Below are 19720 nucleotides of genomic sequence, written 5' to 3'. Positions count from 1 at the left end.
CTCATATACGGCACGCATGACAATAGGGCACAAGACGTTTGGCAACTACTGCTGCTGCTATTAATGTTATTACTATTAACTATAGAAGCCACTCAGGAAGTTTTAGCAACATAAGGACAGTACTTAAAGCATTGACCTGAATGTGATATGAAGGAGACACTGTAGGAGGAAAATCTGCCTGTAAGTAATGGTAGGACAGTGCAGCAGTCCCTAAGACCCCGGACTGAGATGGTGCAGGGGGAATGGGAATGGATCCGTGTGAAAGGTGCTGAGGAAGAGAGGGACGAGAGTTGGGGTGAGCTTAAACGTGGCCTGAACAGTAGTGACTGGAAAGTCAAGAGGGAATTTTCCAGAAGAAGGGGTTAAAAAGCAGATGAGTAAGATGTAGACAGAAAAGAAATTCACAGAGAACCAGACAGCTCTCAATTATGCCTGGAAGGCTCTATCTTCCTTCCTATGCACCTGCCCATCACTTCTGTGGACATTCTGGGTTGGAGGGTTCCCCAACCCTCACTGGAGTACTCCTAAAATGGAATTAACCATTAAGAAAATATAGTACTGCCAAGAGGCATATTATAAAACTGGATTATCCAGGCTCTCATGCAGGGAAAAATGTTATATTACCCCCTAAAATGGGAATGGAACAAGAAAAACAAATGATCGCAAATTCCTTTCCACCCTATTTTGCCATTAGCCCTTTAGGCATGGTAACCTTAAAACTCTTATCTAACTTCTCCTTGCCCTCAGTTTTATTACAAGAGTACAGAGCTGAAATGTAGTTATTTTACTAAAAGGTTGCTGCAGAAGCTTTTAGAATTAGTAGTGATTTCTGACTCTCCTCTGTTCTACATATGGGAACAGAGGAACTAGCTGTCTTTCCAGCACTTTCCTTAAGAAGCATAAAGCATTACTGCGTTCAAAGTTCATTTACCACAGTGAATAAAACCCATCAGATTTCTCTTCAGATTTAAGTGAAAGTTTCAATTTAGATTTAGGTGGAAGAAGAATTTCCTTCCCTTTTATATTATTAAAAGTCCCCCATCTACCAAGCCCACAAAACCATAAACCACAAAAATCAATGGCAGTAAGAGTCTCAACAATTCAGAAAATAGTACAACTAGACACTTGACATCGTCAGTGATAACTTTATAGCCCAACCTCACATGGTTTTAATATATTGTATCATTGGACCCTATCATAAGTTAACAACTAATTAAACAGTGGGAACAGGAGAGATTTCTATGTAGTAGAACGATCTAAAGATTTAGAGTCAGAAAAACCATTGACAAAACCGAGCTCAGCAATTTACTATTGACCCTGGGCATGTTCCTGAACCTAGGCCGTGGTTTTTTGATCTGAAAAAACGGAGACAACCTCACAACATTGCCTATAAGATGGTAAAAATTAAATGAGAGAATACAACCTACTGCAGCCTGGTAGTATCTGTCCTACAACATAACTATTGGCTATTATTGAAACTGTTACCTCAATGATAAAGCAACAAATATTCTTTTGGCTAAGCAATACAGTTTTGTCACAAATAAAGTTCAACAGAGGCACCTGGGTGGCTCAGTCCGTTGAGCGTCTGACTCCAGATCAGGTCATGATCTCACGGTTTGTGGGTTCAACCCCGGCGTCCGGTTCTGTGCTGACAGCTCAGACCCTGGAGCCTGCTTCGGATTCTGTGTCTCCCTCTCTCTCTCTGCCCCTCCCCCACTCTCACTTTGTCTCACTCTGTCTCTCAAAAATAAATAAATGTAAAAAAAAAAAATTTAATAAAAAAAATTAAAAAAAACAAATAAAGCTAAACATCTATTGGTTTTAATGGTGAAAAATACATTTTAATTTCTTGGAAGTGGTCCAGCACAACAGAAAACGGAATGGAATTCTGGTTCTGCCAGGATAATCCTGGGGAAATCGGTTAACCTGCTAGAGCCTAACGTCCCATCTGCTTAGAAATACCTAATAATAACATTACAGTAATGTTTAATGAGGTAATCAATATAAGTTCCCAGCACATATCCAGTTCTTAGTAAGTACTCAAACAATAGTAGTTACTGGTATTTGTTAATTTTCTGAATAGAAAAAAAAAAAAAAAAGGATAAAAAAGCATGAAAATCAAAACCAGCTATGTAATCACCATTCTTCATATTTTACAGAGAAGTTTTTATTCGTTTCTTGCAGGCACTGTTGTTGACTTTGGGGATGCAGCGATGAACATGACAAAGTCTTTGCTTTCCTGGAACTTCCATTCTGGTAGGGGAAGCCAGACAGTAAACAGCCCAAGGCGATCGTTTCAGAGCTATGAGGAACACCAAACTGGGAAGGGGGGTGGGTGCTAGCAAGCTGGGGGGGGAGGGGGGGGTGTTGGCGAGGGGGAATCGTCATTTAGCTAGGTGCATTTCTGCCCAGGCCTGCGTGAGTGGTCTCCTTTGGCCAGAAGGGGGAACTTCATCTTGTATGATGCTTAGGGGTAGAGTGTGGATATCAGAAGTCAGACCTACATTTTTTCCTGTCTGTGTGAGGATCTCTTTTGCAGCTGCAGCTTAAAATATTTCTAAACGACTCAACCCAGTTCTCAAAATCTGAGGCTCAGTGCAACATCAGCGGGGGAGGGGGAGGCGGTGGAGGCTTCGGATGGACTTCAGCACAGACCCCTTCAGATGCACAAACTTTACAGACCCCTCGGCTAAGGGGTTCCGACTGAGCCTGGTAATTTGTGAAACGGGGTTGGAAGAGTACAAGTGTGCAGAAGGTGGCTGGCAAGTTCATTAACCCGGTTAAGAAGTATCTGAACGATCTACCATTATGCCCTCCGATGACTCTAGAGGCTGCAAACGCTTCCCAGGACGCTGGAAGGCCCGAAGGGGCGGATGCCCTCAGCCGGGAAAACCGGGAGTGGGGCGGGCCGAGCCAGGGGACCCAGGCGAGCCGGGCGCTGCAAGGCCAGCGTCGCCCGCGTCCCCCCAGCACGCCCCATCCCGCGGATGTGGTAAGGCCGCGCGCTCGGCCCACTTAAACAGGTTTCCTGTGCCTCTCGCCCCGGCGCCGCGCCTCTCGGCTGCCCAGGACAGCCTCTCCGTGCCGAACCCCCCGGCGCCCGGACCCAGGCCCCGGCGCTCCGAGCCTTCTCGCCGTCGATCCTGGCCAAACCGTCCCTCCCAGGACGGAGCTCCAGGGTGGGCAGCACCCCGGCCCTACCTCCCCGGAAGCTGGCGCCGGCCCCGACAGCAATCTCTCCTGCTCGGGGCTGCCCCACCAGCCAGGAGCGACAGGAGGCAGACTCTGGTCCCACCGAGACTGTTGGCGCCCGTCAAACCGGAGTCCTTGCGAGCCAGCACCGCCTCTGGCCCTCACCACCCCAGAACCCTTCTGGCGAGCTTCCCGGCGCTTACCTGCACGCTCCGCCGTCGGGGACTCCGCCTAGTTCTCCGGTGCCCGTCTCCCGGCTTCGCCCGCAGACCCGGGAGGAGGCAAAGCCGGCTTCTCCGGTCCCCCTGCAACGCGCAGCTGACAGTTCCCGTGCCAGCAGCAATAGACGGCGGCGGGGACGGCCACTAGCGGATGGACAGCGGGGCCGGAGTTCGCGCCGCGTACTGGCCTCCGTGCGCTGGGGTCCCCGGCGATGCCACGATTGCTGGCGCTGCGGACGCGCAGCCGGTTCCCAGTACTTTGCCCAGAACTTCTCCGCGCCGCCAGTAGATTAGCGGGAGGAGCACCGCCAGGGGCGGGAGCGAGGAGGAGGAGCCTTCGGGGGCGGAGCCACACAGAGGAGGGCCGCGGGAGGCGTGGCAAAGTGACCACACTCCCACCAATCGGGAGTCGACCCGAGGAAGGAGGTGGGGCGATGGTCTCGTAAAAAGCGAGCGGTTTCCATGACGCAGTCGGGGCAGTTGGGACCCCTGGTTTTCCGCAGGTGGGAAGGGCGGAAGGAGGAGAGAGCTGCAGCAGCGTCAAAGAGGGGCTACTGGCAGCTCAGCGCGCAACCTGCGTGCTGTAGGAGCTCAATAAATGTTGGTCGAGTGGCATTTCCAGGACAGGGAAGGAGGGAGAAGAGAGGGCGGTGTGGGAGGGGCTTAAGGAGAATGTTCCTGGGGATACACGTGCGAACAGGCAAAGAGGACTCCATCTCTTGAGGAAGTCAGAGGCAAAGGGATTGAGAACGGAGAAAAAATGTGGTGAAGGGAGGCTTGCAGGCATTGGACGACCAAGAGCAGAATCGGTGTGGGACCCCGCCCAAGACAGTGACCCTAACATCCAGAGGCAGTGGTGCAGATTGGTGCCGGGGCCCCAAGAGAAGACCTGAGGGGAGTGTAGTTGTTTTGTTTTATGCTGTTCCTGTGCAAAGGGGAAGGAAGAGAGAGCAGCATCGTTACAATTAAAATGCCAGAGCCCCTTGGTAGAGAAGGAAGTCCACCCGACTTAAGTGCCCAGTCGCTCCTCGGCCTCCTTTGATCCTAGCGTGAATGCAGCAACTGCTCACCTGGGGTCAGTTTGGAGCCTGCAAGATGTGCGAGTGCCGCAGGTGGCGGGGTGGAAAAGGAATGACCAGTTACGGGGTGCCTGACTATGTGCGCCTGAAGCAGATGTGGCCTTGCTTCAGGGATAGCGGCACACCAGGTTCCTGCTCTCAAGGAGCTTACGTCTTGGTGGGGAGACATACCATAAACCAAGAACATACACAAATATAAACAAACGGGAAAGTACTGATGAACTATGAACACTGACGCAATTGCTAAGCAGAGTTTTCCTAAAGTGTTGATGTATGAGACAGGGAGCTGTGAAATGCCCTGAGGGCCTCTTGGAGGAGGTGGCTTTTTTTTTTTTTTCCGGGTAAGAGGTGCCACACCCCAGTCTCCGGGAAGAGCGTTCCAGGCAAAGGAAAAGGAAAACGTAAGCTGTTTAACTTCCCTGAAGACCCATGTAACTAACCTACCTGACCGAGCTGAACAAGGAGTGTGGCTCGCTAGGCTCCGTGCTTGGCACAGACTACAGGCTCCAAAATGTTAAATTCCAGCGCCACACATGACCTGTGGCCCTCGACGTATTTCCAGTCTCCCAACTACCCCAAACTGAAATTTTTAAGTCTCTTGCCGGAGCCACACTATTCACATGTCATTCGTAGCTCTCGGTTTTTCCGCTCTCTGGAACCGTCCCCGTCGCGGAATGTCTGGGACTGTCAGTTTTCGATGTGGCAGGCGGCGAGCGAGGTTGGGAGACCGGACACGCGGCAGAACGAACTGACTGTGCTGCTGCCCTCGTCGGACACACGGAGAACCTTAGCGGAGATCTCAAATCTTAGTGACTCGGGAATTCTTAAGTCACCCCCCTCCCCCACCGGCACCCGAGGAACGCCAGGTGGATGAACTTGTCTGGCAGGTACCCGGACCATTCATTCCGAATTCAAGGAAGCACCAGGCCCACGCCCCTCCCGGAATGTCTGAGAAGCCCAGACTTTGTTTTCCCAGTCCTTCCTCCATTTTTCGGTGATTCCTCTCCGACAGAGAAGCTCGCTCTTTCCTCCTCCTCCAAGCTCTTTTTCTTTTTTCTTTTTTTTTTTCTTTTTTCATTTCCTCTCTCCACCTCCCACTCTTCGCCCTGTTTCATTAGCATTGTTTTTTTCCCTGCGGGAGAGAAGCCTTAAATCCTAAAGGAAGTGATTTGCATAGGGCGTCATTGTTGAAACTAGCTTACTGTTCTTGGCTTTTTCTTCAATTTCTTCCAAATTCACCAAGTGTGTCTATTTGTTTTTTTCTATCCGTACTTGAGGCAGTTAATTGGACAGGATGAGAGAATTATTCATATTCATATTGTCCCCTGCCTCCAAGAAAAAAAAGGAATAGTACTGTGCCTTTTCATGGTTTCATTTCCTCTTCTCCTAAACAAGCTTCCAGGCTTACCAGCTCCTAAAACACAAAAAGAAAAAAAAAAAAAAAATTGAAGTTGAATACCATGCGGAGCTAATTATTCTTGAAAAAGCTCATTAGTGTCCTAAATTAGCTTTCTCCTCAGAGTTTTATTTTAAAGCAAGGACCTGAATGTCTACTCTGGTAGAGATCAATGGTGCCATAGTAAGAGCTTCTAAAGACCTTCTCCTTTGAACTGTTGAACAAATACTTGTTATCTTTGGAGACATACCCACCACGGTGGGAATTTTGCAGAGCTGGCTGAATGTTCTAAGCTTCTGAAATTCATAATAGGTAAGCAGACATGTCTTGAGCATACATATTTTGATGGTAAAGGAAGCTGGTGATAATAGAGGCTCATGGTGGGGAACTCCAGAGACCGAATCAAGACTACCTGGGTTCCTGTCCTGCATGGCCACTTCCTGACCCTGAGAGCACCTTTCTTCATTTTCTCATTTTCTTGCTGTGAAATAAAGGCATTGGACTAGATCAGGGGTGACATATTTTGGCTTGTTTGCTGCCACTCCTGTCCATGCCTCAAGCCAGACATCACTATTGAGTCAAGGCTGTCTTTCCCACTGAGTCCAAAAAGGAACTCAGAATCATTCTCAACACTGTGCTTTCAGAAGCTACGACTGATAGATCAGTGTCAGCATGTAGGTGATGCAGATTTATCATGCTGGGGTCGTATGATCTTTAAGTTTTTTAAGATTAAGATCTTAAATCATCATAAGATGAGAGCTTCAATCTTCTAGAATGGTGACTCTACGAGACCAATGTGATGAGAAGGAATGATAGGCCATCACCTCATCAATCCCTTTTATGAGGGAGAGGAAGAGTTTCAGCATCTTGACTAAAATCATACAGCCCGTGAGTGGTTAGAGGTTGGGTCCCTACCCTCTTAAAGTGTCTGTCCTCTTTTTACTACTGTCCCCGTCAATGGGAGGTGGAAGAAACACTAGTCCGAAGCAGTATGGCAACCCTCCCCATCCTGTACCCATTTTTTCTTCTCCTTCACTTTAATCTGGAGTATGAATCAAAGTATTTAGTGGAATAGTTACAACACATTCTAAGCATTCTTTCAAAGGTGTTAGTCCTCATGACTAAGGCACAAGAATTCACCAATTCCTCCATTAACTATAGATTGACAGCTTCCTTTGTAAAAGGATCCATTCTTAGCAGGCACTTTAAGAGATCCAAAGATGAATCAGTGGGTGACCTGCCCTCCATGTTTTTATAGTTTTGTCTATTGGACAGATCAGAAATGGATATATATAGCTCTGATACAGGCTGAAAAATGTACCAAAAATATGTTTAGAGAAGGAAGAAATTATTTTGGGAATTGGGAGCAAAGAGTCACTTCCTGCATGTCTTTGTTGACATTTTTAACTTTTTGACCAAAAATTCTTATGTATCACAGCCGAGTTATCCCCCGTAGAGGAAGTTGCGATGTTGTTAGGCTTCCTGGTTTAGACACAGTTTCTGCTTAGTTTAAGTGGATACTATCAGTGCAGCTGAAAGGCACAGTTCCTTCTGACTCTCATAGCATTTGTCATCAGATGTTTAAAATTTCTGGGATGTTCTAGAGGAAGACTGCTCATCTTTAATGACAACAGTCTAGCTTTCTCCCAAGCATCTGACAGAACCAGTTTTTCACCTGATACCTTGGGAGCATAGGCTAGTTGTAAAAAGGAACATAAAAGGAGTGAAGGGACATCAACGTCATATACATTAAGCCAGTATTTCCTTCAGGACTGAACTACCTGGGCAGTCAGGCTGAGCGTTCCATTATCCATTAAGTACTATCTTCATAGCACACAGACATCCAACAGTAAGTATTCTTTTTTGGTAAATACTAAGTATAATAACAGCCCACACGTATTAAGCATTTATGTAGCAGCCATTGCTGCAGTTAAGCTGCTAAGATGACTGTCACTCCTGCCACCGCCAGGAGGCTGCCTGTCAAACCAGAAAGGCTCGGCAGAACTGTTGGAACCACACCCCTCCCGCTACAAACCACACCAGCAAACCCCATGCCTCGAATCCTGCTTCTCCTTTGTTACCTCATTTCCCAGTTCATGCCTTGCTTAAAGGTAGCTGGTTGGTACACTCCAAATCCCAGTCACAAAAGTAGCTGCAAGGAAGGCTGGGAAATGTGATTTTTGGCTTTCCAGCCTCTGCAGTAAGGCACATCAGGAGGAAGTTGGGTAAGACTTGGAGTGAACCAAACCACAGCATCCACCGTGTCTTTTCCTTCAAAACTCCAAGAGTGTTGGCAGAAAAAAGATTTACATGTTATACCTGCTTTGATGTGTTTCAGTTGTTACAGAGTAACCCAGAAGGCCTACTCCTTTACCGATCCCCCTAAATATCCATCTCTGTCTCCACCAACAACACCACTGTTGTCCAAACCACCATCATTTCTTGCCTATATTTCATTGGGTGCACATCTTATATTCCCCTCTCGGTTATAAACCCTTTTTTTTAATTCTTCCAGGATGTATTCCCTTCTCATAGCACAGTGTTCCTCCCACAAAAGATGTGTTACAATTGTTTATTGAACAATTGTATAGACCTATTTTCCTCAAAACTATAATCTAAATTCACTGAGCAAGGTAGTAAAATTATATTCCTTTTGTCTGCTAGAACACTTTGGCTTCAATAGAAAGTTCTCTTTTTTCAAGAGAAAACCAATTCAAAATCACTTAAACAAGAAGGAGATGTTTTACCTCCCATAACAGGAAGTCTGTACACATAGTGACTTCAGTGTCGGTTTATTCAGTAGCTCAAACATGTCAGCAATAGACCCAGGTTCTTTCTGTCTTTCTTCTCTGCCAGGTTCGCCCTGAGGGCTTCTTCCTCAGGCTGGATGTGAAGCAGATGCCGCAGTTACCAACATCATGTTCAGAGGCAGAAAGAAGATCCCTTCCTTGAGTCACATTCTATAAGAAGCCTCTGCTACAAGTCCCCCAGCCAGGTGATCTTCATGTTTCATTGGCCAGAATTGGGGCACACGCCCATTGACACTTACAGCAGTCACTGGCCAAGTGTCAGCCATGATTGATTTAGACCACAGGCTCATACCAGAACAATGAAACAAAACAAAAAACTGGAGTTCAATCAGCAAATGTTGTAGAATGTGTTACATTTCACCAATATCCTCTTTCACTAAAACAGAATTATGATCCCCTTCCTCCCACCCACAACCCCATCCCTACCACCCACTGAAGAAGGCTCAGTCTTGGCCACATGACCTACTTCGGCCAATAAAATGACAGTAGAAGCTTTAAGAGCCAGTCCTTGCTTTGCTATGCAAACGTCCCCTTACCATAGGCACCAGCACTATTCCAGGGAGGGCCTCCATCTGCCTGGCAAGATAAAGCGGCAGGAGTCGGACCCAAGTGAGCTGAAATGCTCTCTCAGCACAAATGAGAAATAAACTTTTGTTGTTACATCGTTGAAATTTTGGAATTGTTACTGTAGCATATCTTAACCCCTTCCTACTGTGATAGCAGGAAAAAGTGGGAGCTAGACACTGAAATGCAACCCAGAGGTTGCTGTGTTTCCTTTCATTCCTAATAGAAAGTATCACCTGTATGAACATAGAAGTGACATGACACAAAGCAGTCCCTTGCGCACAGCAGCTGCCTTAGTTGTGCTTTCCCAACTCTCCAGTCACCAGTCACGGCATCACCGCCCTTCCCTTCACCAGAGTTCACGGCACTTGTTCTGAATTTTCCCTTCTCTTGCCAGTCTCTTCCCATTTGCTGTCAATTTGTCATAAAGGTGACTCACAGGCACATTGCTGCTTCTAAGCCCAGCCACCTGTCAAGGATAACTCCGCAATTCCTGCACAAGTATCCATGCTGGTCTTCCTGCTTACACTCAAATCCACTGGGCTCAGAAATGTTGGCACGCTCTTCTTCATTTACAGTTTTCTCCCCACACACAGTTCTACTTCTCAAGAAATAGCCCTCAAAGGCACTTGGGTGGCTCAACCAGTTGAGCATCCGACTCTTGATTTCAGCTCAGGTCATGGTCCCAGGGTCGTGGGATCGAGCTCCATGCCGGGCTCTGTGCTGAACATGGAGCCTGCTTAAGATTCTGTCTCTCTGCCTCCCCGCCTCCGCGCCCTCCCCCCCCCCCCCAGGTCCTGCCCCCCCACCTCGTGCTTGCTGGCTCTCTCTCTCTCTCTCTCTCTCACACACACACACAGACACACACACACACACACACAAAAGATTCTCTCTCCTTCTGCCCCTCTCCCCCACTCACACACTCACTCTCTGTCTTTAAAATAATGATAATAATAAAGACATTCTGTTGCAGGTCTCTGTAAAGCCATGTTTGTTTCCCATACCTAACACTAAGTTTTGATGGAAATGCATCAATGTGGTATCATAATCATCCCTGCCTTTTTACCCAGAAAATACTGACCATAGTTTCACTGTTAAACTTTCACTTATGATTCAGAGTCTCTATTTCTTACATTGATTGTTGAAGTGATACAATGATGGCCTCGAGAATTACTGGGATATATAAGGTTATCCACCCTGATGCACACTGATTCCTGGTGCTTTTTGAGTTCTTATATATTAAAAAATAATAATAAAACAATAATAAGAATTTGTTGAACTCTGACCATGTTCCAGGCACTATTCTAAATGGTTAATTCTCATTTAATGATAAGAGTCCCAAAAGATAGGTACTATTCTCACCACCATTGCAGAGAGTGGCAAAAGTCAGGGAACACATGAATGTTTCTAGCAGCATTATTCATAATAGTCAAAAAGTAAAGATGACCCAAACATCTTTTTTTTTTTTTAATTTTTTTTTTCAACATTTTTTTTTAATTTATTTTTGGGACAGAGAGAGACAGAGCATGAACGGGGGAGGGGCAGAGAGAGAGGGAGACACAGAATCGGAAACAGGCTCCAGGCTCCGAGCCATCAGCCCAGAGCCTGACGCGGGGCTCGAACTCATGGACCGCGAGATCGTGACCTGGCTGAAGTCGGACGCTTAACCGACTGCGCCACCCAGGCGCCCCCAAACATCTTTACACTGATGAATAGACAAGCAAAATTTGGAATATCTATCCAATGGAATATTATTTAACCATGAAATCGAGTGGAGTACTGATAAGATGTCTAGTGTGGTTCAAATTTGAGGAAAACTTATGCTGAGGGAATGGAGCCTTTTACAAAAGACCACCAAAAGAATTGTAAGATTCCATTAATATGGAATACCCAGAATACAGAAACCCATAGAAATCCATGGAACGCAGATTTGTGGTTGTCAGGGACTAGGGGGGAGGGGAGAATGGGGAGTAACTGTTTAATGAGTATGAGGTATGACTTTGGACTGATAGGAATGTTTTACTAGTAAGATAGAGGTAGTAGTTGCACAACACTGAATATTCTAAATGCCACTGAACTGCCCACCTTAAAATGGTTAGTTTTATGTTATGTGAATTTCACCTCAATAAAGTAATTTTTAAAAAGTCAGGGGACAGGGAAAGAGTCAGCATTTAAAAAATGCTGCCTAGAGAAACAAATCATAAAATAAGGAGTGTTACTTTCCCAAGGAAGGCTTTGATGTCTATTGAGAGCAGTTTTAGAGGTTAAAGACAGATATATATATATATATAGATAGATAGATAGATAGATAGATAGATATTAAAAATAAATGTACTCTAGGCCATGAGGGAAGCATACAGGGACTGTACAGGGACCTTTGTTTTTAATTTTTAAGTTTTTTCTGGGTTTCAGAAAGCTGGGATTACTAGATAATCAATCCTTCAAAACACACTTCTCTCTTCTGGCTACATTTATTCTACATACATCTCAATTGTACACAGTTTGAAGGCCAAGAATGGTTTCTCTACCTCTACTGCTCCCTGCTTCCTCAGACCATGCTATGTATACCAAAGGCTATCAGCAATGCATGTCTGTTTATTGTAGCTGGATCTGCCCTCCTGGCTAACACAGCTGCAGTCACCTCTCTGCCCATTCCTTAGTCAAAACAAATGAGTCACACAAAAGCCAGAAGCATTCTGGAGTTGTCGTTCCCAAAGTTGGACAGCAGAAAATTGCCCTCGATGCCTGGGGCTGCCAGGTTCTGGGCCATGTGGGCTCCACCATAGATGAGGGGAAATGGGTGAATCATGGACTGTTCATTAGCATATCTGACCCCAGACCATTTGGTTCCTGAATCTGTCCTGAGCACCCTGAGAATGATCCAACTGGTAAAAAAGTGCACTGAGAAATTCCAGGGTGTGGCACAGAGTTCCAGCTTCTGAAACACCTAGTCTGGATGAGAGACTCACTTCAAAGAAACCTCTGAGAAGCACATAATGGAAGTCCAAGCTTCAGCCAATAACTCCCTGAGGACAGTCAACCTCAGCTTCCTGTATACTCCTTGTTCATTATTCATTTTTGTTTCCCTTTCTTAAAGAGCTTTAGGTCATTCTCTAAAATGTCACGCCTCTGAAGTTTTGTTCTCTTCAAGCTTTGGGTAACGTTTGTATATATTTCTACAGCATCTATCACTTTAGTAAAAACAAAGCTTGGCCTAAATCTACGAAAAAAATTGAATTTTCCAAATGAGTTATGACCTGAGATCGGGTGCCACTTAACGGTTAAGGAGAAAACAAAACTGGCTTAATTAACGTCAGCTGGCCAGTCCCTGTTTTCCAGCACCCTCGTGGTTTTCTTAGTGTGTTTTCCACGAAAGGTAAAAATAGTCTCCCATTTGTTTGATTGACTTTTCCTGCTTGTAACCCAGAAAATTATTTTTTGTATAGTAGACTATATTCTATAGTTACCTCAATGGGAGTACTATCAGTTGAATGATGTAAAAGTTCCAATGAGGTCAAGCAATCAGTTTTGTAAGCATTTGGCTTAAAGAGTCTTTTATTTCTGCTAACAACTGCTTCTCTGTGTCAAGGAGCCCCGAGACCACCTCCACGTTGGAGGATTCGTTATGAGGATGCACAGGACCCAGCACCCAGCCATACTCATGGCTATGATTTATTCCAGCAAAAGGATGCGAAGCAAAGCCAGCAAAAAGAAAAGGCACATGGGGTGAAGTCTGGAGGAAACCAGCCACAAGGCACAACTAAGAATCCTCGCCCCATAGAGTCACACAGGACAGGACATGCTTAATTTCTCCAGCAATGAGTGTTGTGACAAGCCAGTGAAGGGCCACCAACAAGGAAAGCTAAGTGTCAGGGTTTTTACTGGGGGCTGGTCCCGTAGGTACCCCCTGCCTAGCATATGCCGCAACTCCAGATGCCCAAAAGGAGAGCAGGTATTGAGCATAAGCCACATGGTTTGTACCAATACTTCAGGCACAGTGAGCCACTCTGCAGTTAGGGAATTGTGGGAACTTTCCCCACATCTAAGTTCCCGATGCCAGCCAATAGTCAACCTCGAAGCAAGCCTTTCACAGGATAGTAGTGTGAGGCCTGTCATTAACTCTTTTCCGCACATCTTCTCTACACTTGAAGCGTGTCTTACCTACCCACAAACTTCCTTAAGATCATGAACTTTCTTTGCTTCTCAAGAGTGGGCGGAGCAGGTGCATTTTCAAGGACCTCTTTTCTGTCTTGGCTGTGTGTTCACGGCAGGACCCACACAACTGCTTTCAGCGAAATGAAGCAACGTTTTCCTGGGAAATGTGTAAAGTTAGACTGCGGGAGCTAGTGTGGAAGCCCTTCTAGGGCTGTTCACAGAACAGCCAAGACATGTCAGTGAGGCCTTGGCCACATGAGAAAATAATGAGTCCACGTATTCACTCTCATTTTTTTAAAGGGCCTTACTCTTCAGTGGCATATATAATCTTCACGTCCATCTTGTCCGTTCTCTTGTCTGCCATCAGTGTCATTGGTCATCATGAGATACAAACCAAGTAGTCATCTGTTTCTAAGCACTTGCCCTTATTTTAATAATGAGCAAGAAAATAAGTCCATCGTTGCCTTCGCTAATGGAAGGGAAGTCACATTTTCAAATGATGTTCATAATAGAGAAACGAAGGCCTCATAATGTCAGCCAACATGTCAGGGACATCCCACAGTGTCATGGTAGGGACATAGTAGCCAAGTCTGTGCGGCAGGTGTTGCCCCTGGTTTAGGAAGAGGATGATCACTAGCAATCCTATGGAGCCTTTCCTTCAAAGTAGTTGCAGGTTTGATTTATTTTCCCAAGTATGATGATGGATTTGTGTTGCTCAAGCTGTTGGTTGGGAGTGGCAAGAATAGAATGTTCTTCATTCTGCAGTGAAAAATCGGTATCTTGGCTTTTCGCAGTGCCTTTAATTTGCAACTGAGTGGACCATTGCTATGGATTGAATCATGTCCCCGAAAACTCGTGTGTTTAAGTCCTAACCCCCAGTACCTCAGACTGTGGCCTTGTTTGGAGATAGGACCTTTACCAAGGTAAATTGAGGTAATTATGATTGGTCCTGGTTCAGCATTACCAGTGTTCTCGTCAAAAGGGGAAATCCAAACACAGATACACACACAGAGAGAACACAATGTGGAAAGCGAGGCAGAGATTGGGATGGCATGTCTACAAGCCAAGGAATGGCAGAGATTGCCAGCAAACTACCAAAAGGTGGAGAAAGACGTGAAGCAGGTTCTTCTTCACCAGTCCCAGCAGGACCAATCCTACTGACAAATTGCTCTCAGACTTCCGGTCTGCAGAACCACGAGAGGATACGTTTCTGTTGTTCAAGCCACTGTGTTTGTGGTCCTTTGTTACACCAGCTCTAGGAAACTAAGAGGATGAGTCATTCAATTCAACAAAAGTCAACAGAGCCCTGAAAGGGCAGAGAAGACAATTAGGTGCCATGGGGGTGAAAACACTCTGTGGCATGCTGCAGGGGGAGGGAGAGAGACAGACAGACACCCAGGCGGACACACTGTGGGCTGCCGGGCACGCCTGCAAACTCCCAGCTTTGTTTTGTCTGTTTTTCAGGAGGATCCCTTTCTCCCCAAAAAGTATCTATAAGTAGTTTATACTGTTAGGTTTAACTAAATAATAAAAAACAAAAAACAGAAAAACTTAGTACTAATCAAGATTGCTTGGGGCGCCTGGGTGGCTCAGTCGGTTAAGCGTCCGACTTCAGCTCAGGTCACGATCTCACGGTCAGTGAGTTCGAGCCCCGCATCGGGCTCTGGGCTGATGGCTCAGAGCCTGGAGCCTGCTTCCGATTCTGTGTCTCCCTCTCTCTCTGCCCCTCCCCTGTTCATGCTCTGTCTCTCTCTGTCTCAAAAATAAATAAACCTTAAAAAAAAAAAATTAAAAAAAAAAAGATTGCTTAAGGTTCTAATCCATTAATAATATTGATGACCACAAAGCCTTCTTGAGGCTTTACACCTATGTAACATCTCATTTAATCTCACACAAACTCTGCAAGATGGCTCTCAATTTATCCTCATTTCTCAGACTAGGAAACTGGGGTTCAGAAACTTCACCTCTTATCCCAGGTTACACATTTCTCATGTGTCAGAACCCAGTATGGCTCCAACACACTCAACTCCGGACAGTGTTTCAGCGCATTTGGTCAGTGGCCCACCACATCAGGATCATTCTAGTCACTTGAAAGGATAAAGAGTTTGGGACCCAATCCCAGAATTATTGAATTACTTCATCCCTGCTCCTGAGAAATCTTTTTTTGTTTGTTTGTCAACACAAAATCTCCTGGTGCCTCTGATTGACAGGCACTAGGTTTTTTTTTTTTTTTTTAAGATTAAGAAAAATAATAGTCTCAACACCCAACATGGAGCTCAAACCCACAACCCCAAGATCAAGAGTCCCATGCTCCACTGACTGAGCCAGCCAGGAGCCCCTTGACCGGCACTAGTAATGCAGGAAATGAACTCTGCTACCTTTGGAGAACTTTCCTGCACTTATCCCTTTAGAATCAACTGAGTAGCTTTTAAAACTCCCAACCTCTCTTGTCCACCTGAAGCAGAGCCCCCATCAGTGGTCTAGGGAATGAGCTCTAAACATGCCCCAGGTGATTTGAATGAACAACCTCTACTGAGAACTGGTAGTGGGGCATCCATGCTTTTAATTCAAAATGTTGGACTCCACATTAAAAACCAAAAGGCAAATCTAAACAACAACCAAACAAACTTTGTGTTTTTTAAATTTTTTTTAATATATATTTTTTAACGTTTATTTATTTTTGAGACAGAGAGAGACAGAGCATGAACAGGGGAGGGGCAGAGAGAGACGGAGACACAGAATCTGAAACAGGCTCCAGGCTCTGAGCTGTCAGCACAGAGCCTGACGCGGGGCTTGAACTCACGGACCGTGAGATCATGACCTGAGCCGAAGTTGGACGCTTAACTGACCAAGCCACCCAGGAGCCCCCAAATTTTTTTTAATGTTTATTTATTTTTGAGAGACAGAGTGTGAGCGGGGGAGGGGCATAGAGAGAGAGGGAGACACAGAATCCGAAGCAAGCTCCAGGCTCTGAGCTGTCAGCACAGAGCCCCACGTGGGGCTCGAACACTCAAACTTGTGAGTCACAAGATCATGACCTGAGCCGAAGTCAGATGCTTTACCAGCTGAGCCACCCAGGCGCCCCCCCCAAACAAACTTTTAATAGCTAAAGGTTTAAGCCATCTGAAGGTAGAAAGACGATTCTGATGGAGAAAAGAAGACCAAGAAATCAGTGGGCACCTGAGGAGGGAGTAGACTGAAGTCAAAGGCGGAACACTAATAGATAAAAGGCCAAAGAGCAAAAGGGGGGAATTTAGGACAAGATGTTCTGACTTCACAATTAGCCTTAAATTGACTTCTGGAAATGCTGTTTCAATATCCAAAATGCATAGGACAACTTCTACAGCAGAGAATTATCTGGTCCAAAATTATTTGGTCAGTAGTACTGAGGCTGAGAAACCCTGGTTTAAACACTATCATGGCCTTGAGCTTAACCCCGCTGAACCTCACTCCATCTTCCCCTATGAAAAATCGGGCAAATAAAACCTATGGCACAGGAGTAATACCTAAAACTCTTAAGAAGAGCTTACTATGGGCCAGGCACAGGAAACCAAGTCATAGAAGCTGACGTTCAGAGAGGTTGGTGACCAGCTCCAGTTGCAAGGCTGGCCTCCTCCCTGAGCTCTAATCACAACGTTGTACGTCCATTGGCAACAATTTGTTCATCTGGAAAAGCTGAGGTGTCAAAACAAAACAAAACAAAAAGTTGTAGCCAGAAGCCAAGAATGGAACAGAACTGACGTCCGAGTATCTCCAGAGGGTGGTGATGCATTGCAATCAGTGAATAATAGTCTTGCTGAATGTAAATGGACAAACAATCTAACGTCACTTTTTCAGGAACAAAAAACCCTGACTCTAGCTTTTCAGAATCTTAGGGTATTTAAAATTTCCAACACTATGCCCTTTACTGCTGCCAAACCAACAGCTAAAGTGCTTTAGCTAGAAGCTTCTTACTCAAATGGGTTTCTTTAACAGACAATGATGGCTCCATAAACATAAGTAATAAAGGTCTTGTCTTTTCCTCTTGTGGATATATATTTCCATTGCTTTTCTGTCTTCAAACCTGCAACATTTATTTTTTATCCTGAGAAAGATTTTGTGAACATAGCTTACAAAATTCTAATATAGATATCAGATATGGCTCTAACTCTGGACATATTACCCAATTTTCCTGGGTTTAGAAGTCCAGATTTAAAGAAAATACATTCTCAGTTGTAAGTAATAATAACAGCCAATTATTGCATGTATATCATATCCCACGTGCTTGACATGTACTATTATTCCCATTTTACAGTTGAGGAAACTGAGACTGTTTCCTGACAATGGCTTGCCCCATGTCACAGGAAATGACAAACTCAATTTAAAACTGGGGCTCTCTGAATCTGAAACCTGACATCATGCTGGACACCCCAGCAATGACAAGTATGATGCAAGCACAGTGACCTACCATGACAGCCTCAAAGAAGAAATGGAAATTCCAAAAGTAGGATTAGTCATATGTCTTTAGAATGGGATTTTGTCTACTTTGCAAAAGGCAAAGGTGGTTAGTAGGAGAAGTAGGGAATTTGGAGTCGAACTAGACTTAAATCCCACTTAATGATGTGACATAATCTCATAGTGATATAGTTTTCCTTTGTAACTTTACCAAAATTATAATTTTATATTTATTTGTGTAATTATATGGAATTTCTCCCCTACATGCTCCAAGAAATTTGAAGGCCTGGGTTTTTTGGATTTGTTTTAAAAGTTTATTTATTTATCCTGAGAGAGAGAGAGTATGCAGGAGGGGCAGAAAGAGAAACAGAGAGAGAATCCCAAGCAGGCTCTGCACCACCAGTGGGAAGCCTGATTCAAGACTCGAACCCACAAACCGTGAGATCATGACTTGAGCCAAAATCAAGAGTCAGACGCTAAACTAACTGAGCCACCCAGGTGCCCCTGAAGGCCAGGGTTTTTTAAACTTTTTTATTCCCTGAAGCTAGTATAGAGCTTGGCACATAGTAAGTGCTCAATAAACATTTGCTAGGTAGGAATTAAGAGAGGGAGAGAGGGAGGGGAAAAGGTCACTGTTTGATTCTGAGTAAGTCCCTTAATTCTTCTCCCCTCAGTAACCTTTTTACAAATGCCCAAATTACCTCCTTGGGTTGATGCTGGACAATGTGATGAGTCTGTTTTCCACATAGTCCAGTCTCTGAATAGTGTTGATTTCAAAGAAATGTAGTTCATCCACAAAATATTAATTAAGAAGCATTTCCAATCCTTGTACCCACCTCATGAAAAGCCTTCAAGTTGCCCTAAAGCACTTCAGGGCACATACTATAATTCACAGCACATCCTATACTTTTCAAGCTCCTCTGGGATCTCTGGTACACTACATCACAAAACTTTCTTGAGCCTCAGACTCATGCGTATGCTTGCAGACCTCAGTCCTTTGCCACACAGGCCTCTCTACAAGGTTGCCTCAGGACATGGCAGCTGGCTTTCCCCACGGTGAGTAAGTGATCTAAGAGAGTGAGAGACAGTGTGTTCAAGACAGAAACCAAATCCTGTTTATAACCTAATCTTGGAAGTGACATCTCATCACGTCTGTCCTATTCTGTTCATTAGGAGAGAATCAATAAGTCCAGCCACACTCAGGAAGAAGGGATGACACAGGGACATGAATGCTAGTAGGCAGGGATTTTGGGGGGCCACCAGAGACTGCCTACTTTATTCCTTTAAGTTATAACACAGTATTCCAAAGTTTGGACAGACTATAATTTCTTAACTATTAGCCATGATTTCTTGTTTATTTTCTTGAATTTTCTTTTCACATCCTGCTTTTTGTTTGATTGGTTCTACTTTTTTCTCCAGTGTTTTGGAACTTATACATGGTATTCGTGTTGACTAATTGATATTTTTGTCAGGATCTGTATCTTACTACCTACCTAATAAGACAAGGCTCTTAGGATGCTTTTACTCCCCATCTACTTCTTTATTTTCTTAAAGTCATTTACACTCTTAGGTCTAGATGTGTGCTGTCCCATATGGTCACCCTAGACACATGGGGCTATTGAGCATTAAAATGTGGCTGGTCTGAATTGAGATGCACTTTGAGTATAAAATACACACTAGATTTCCAAGACTTAGTATGGAAAAAAAAAGTAAAATACGCCGTGAATAATTTTTATACTGATTATATTTTGATTATATTTCTGACTCTGGTGTGCAGTCAGGGTTGAGAATCACTACTGGCTTTAAAATACACAACAGTGGAAGAGGAAGAGGAAATGAGAACCTCTTATCAATAGCAAACATACCTAC

General features: G+C 44.8%; 1 protein-coding gene across 6 annotated transcripts in view; it reads right to left on the bottom strand.

The window, feature by feature from the left end:
- Positions 1 to 3707, bottom strand: part of OSBPL3 (oxysterol binding protein like 3) — a 174646-nt gene extending 170939 nt beyond the window's left edge. For 4 of the 6 annotated variants that reach the window (XM_058724797.1, XM_058724798.1, XM_058724796.1 and 1 more), the window contains exon 1: positions 3396 to 3707. The gene's annotated coding sequence lies outside the window, so the exon portion shown is untranslated. The remainder of the gene's footprint in view (positions 1 to 3395) is intronic. The other 2 variants (XM_058724800.1, XM_058724801.1) reach the window with 1 other exon arrangement.
- Between the last annotated feature and the right edge of the window lie 16013 nt (positions 3708 to 19720).

Source organism: Neofelis nebulosa, chromosome 4 (genome assembly GCF_028018385.1).
Source record: "Neofelis nebulosa isolate mNeoNeb1 chromosome 4, mNeoNeb1.pri, whole genome shotgun sequence".
NCBI lineage: Eukaryota > Metazoa > Chordata > Mammalia > Carnivora > Felidae > Neofelis > Neofelis nebulosa.
The sequence above is the reverse complement of the archived record's forward strand: the minus strand, read 5'-3'. Positions and strand labels throughout refer to the sequence as shown.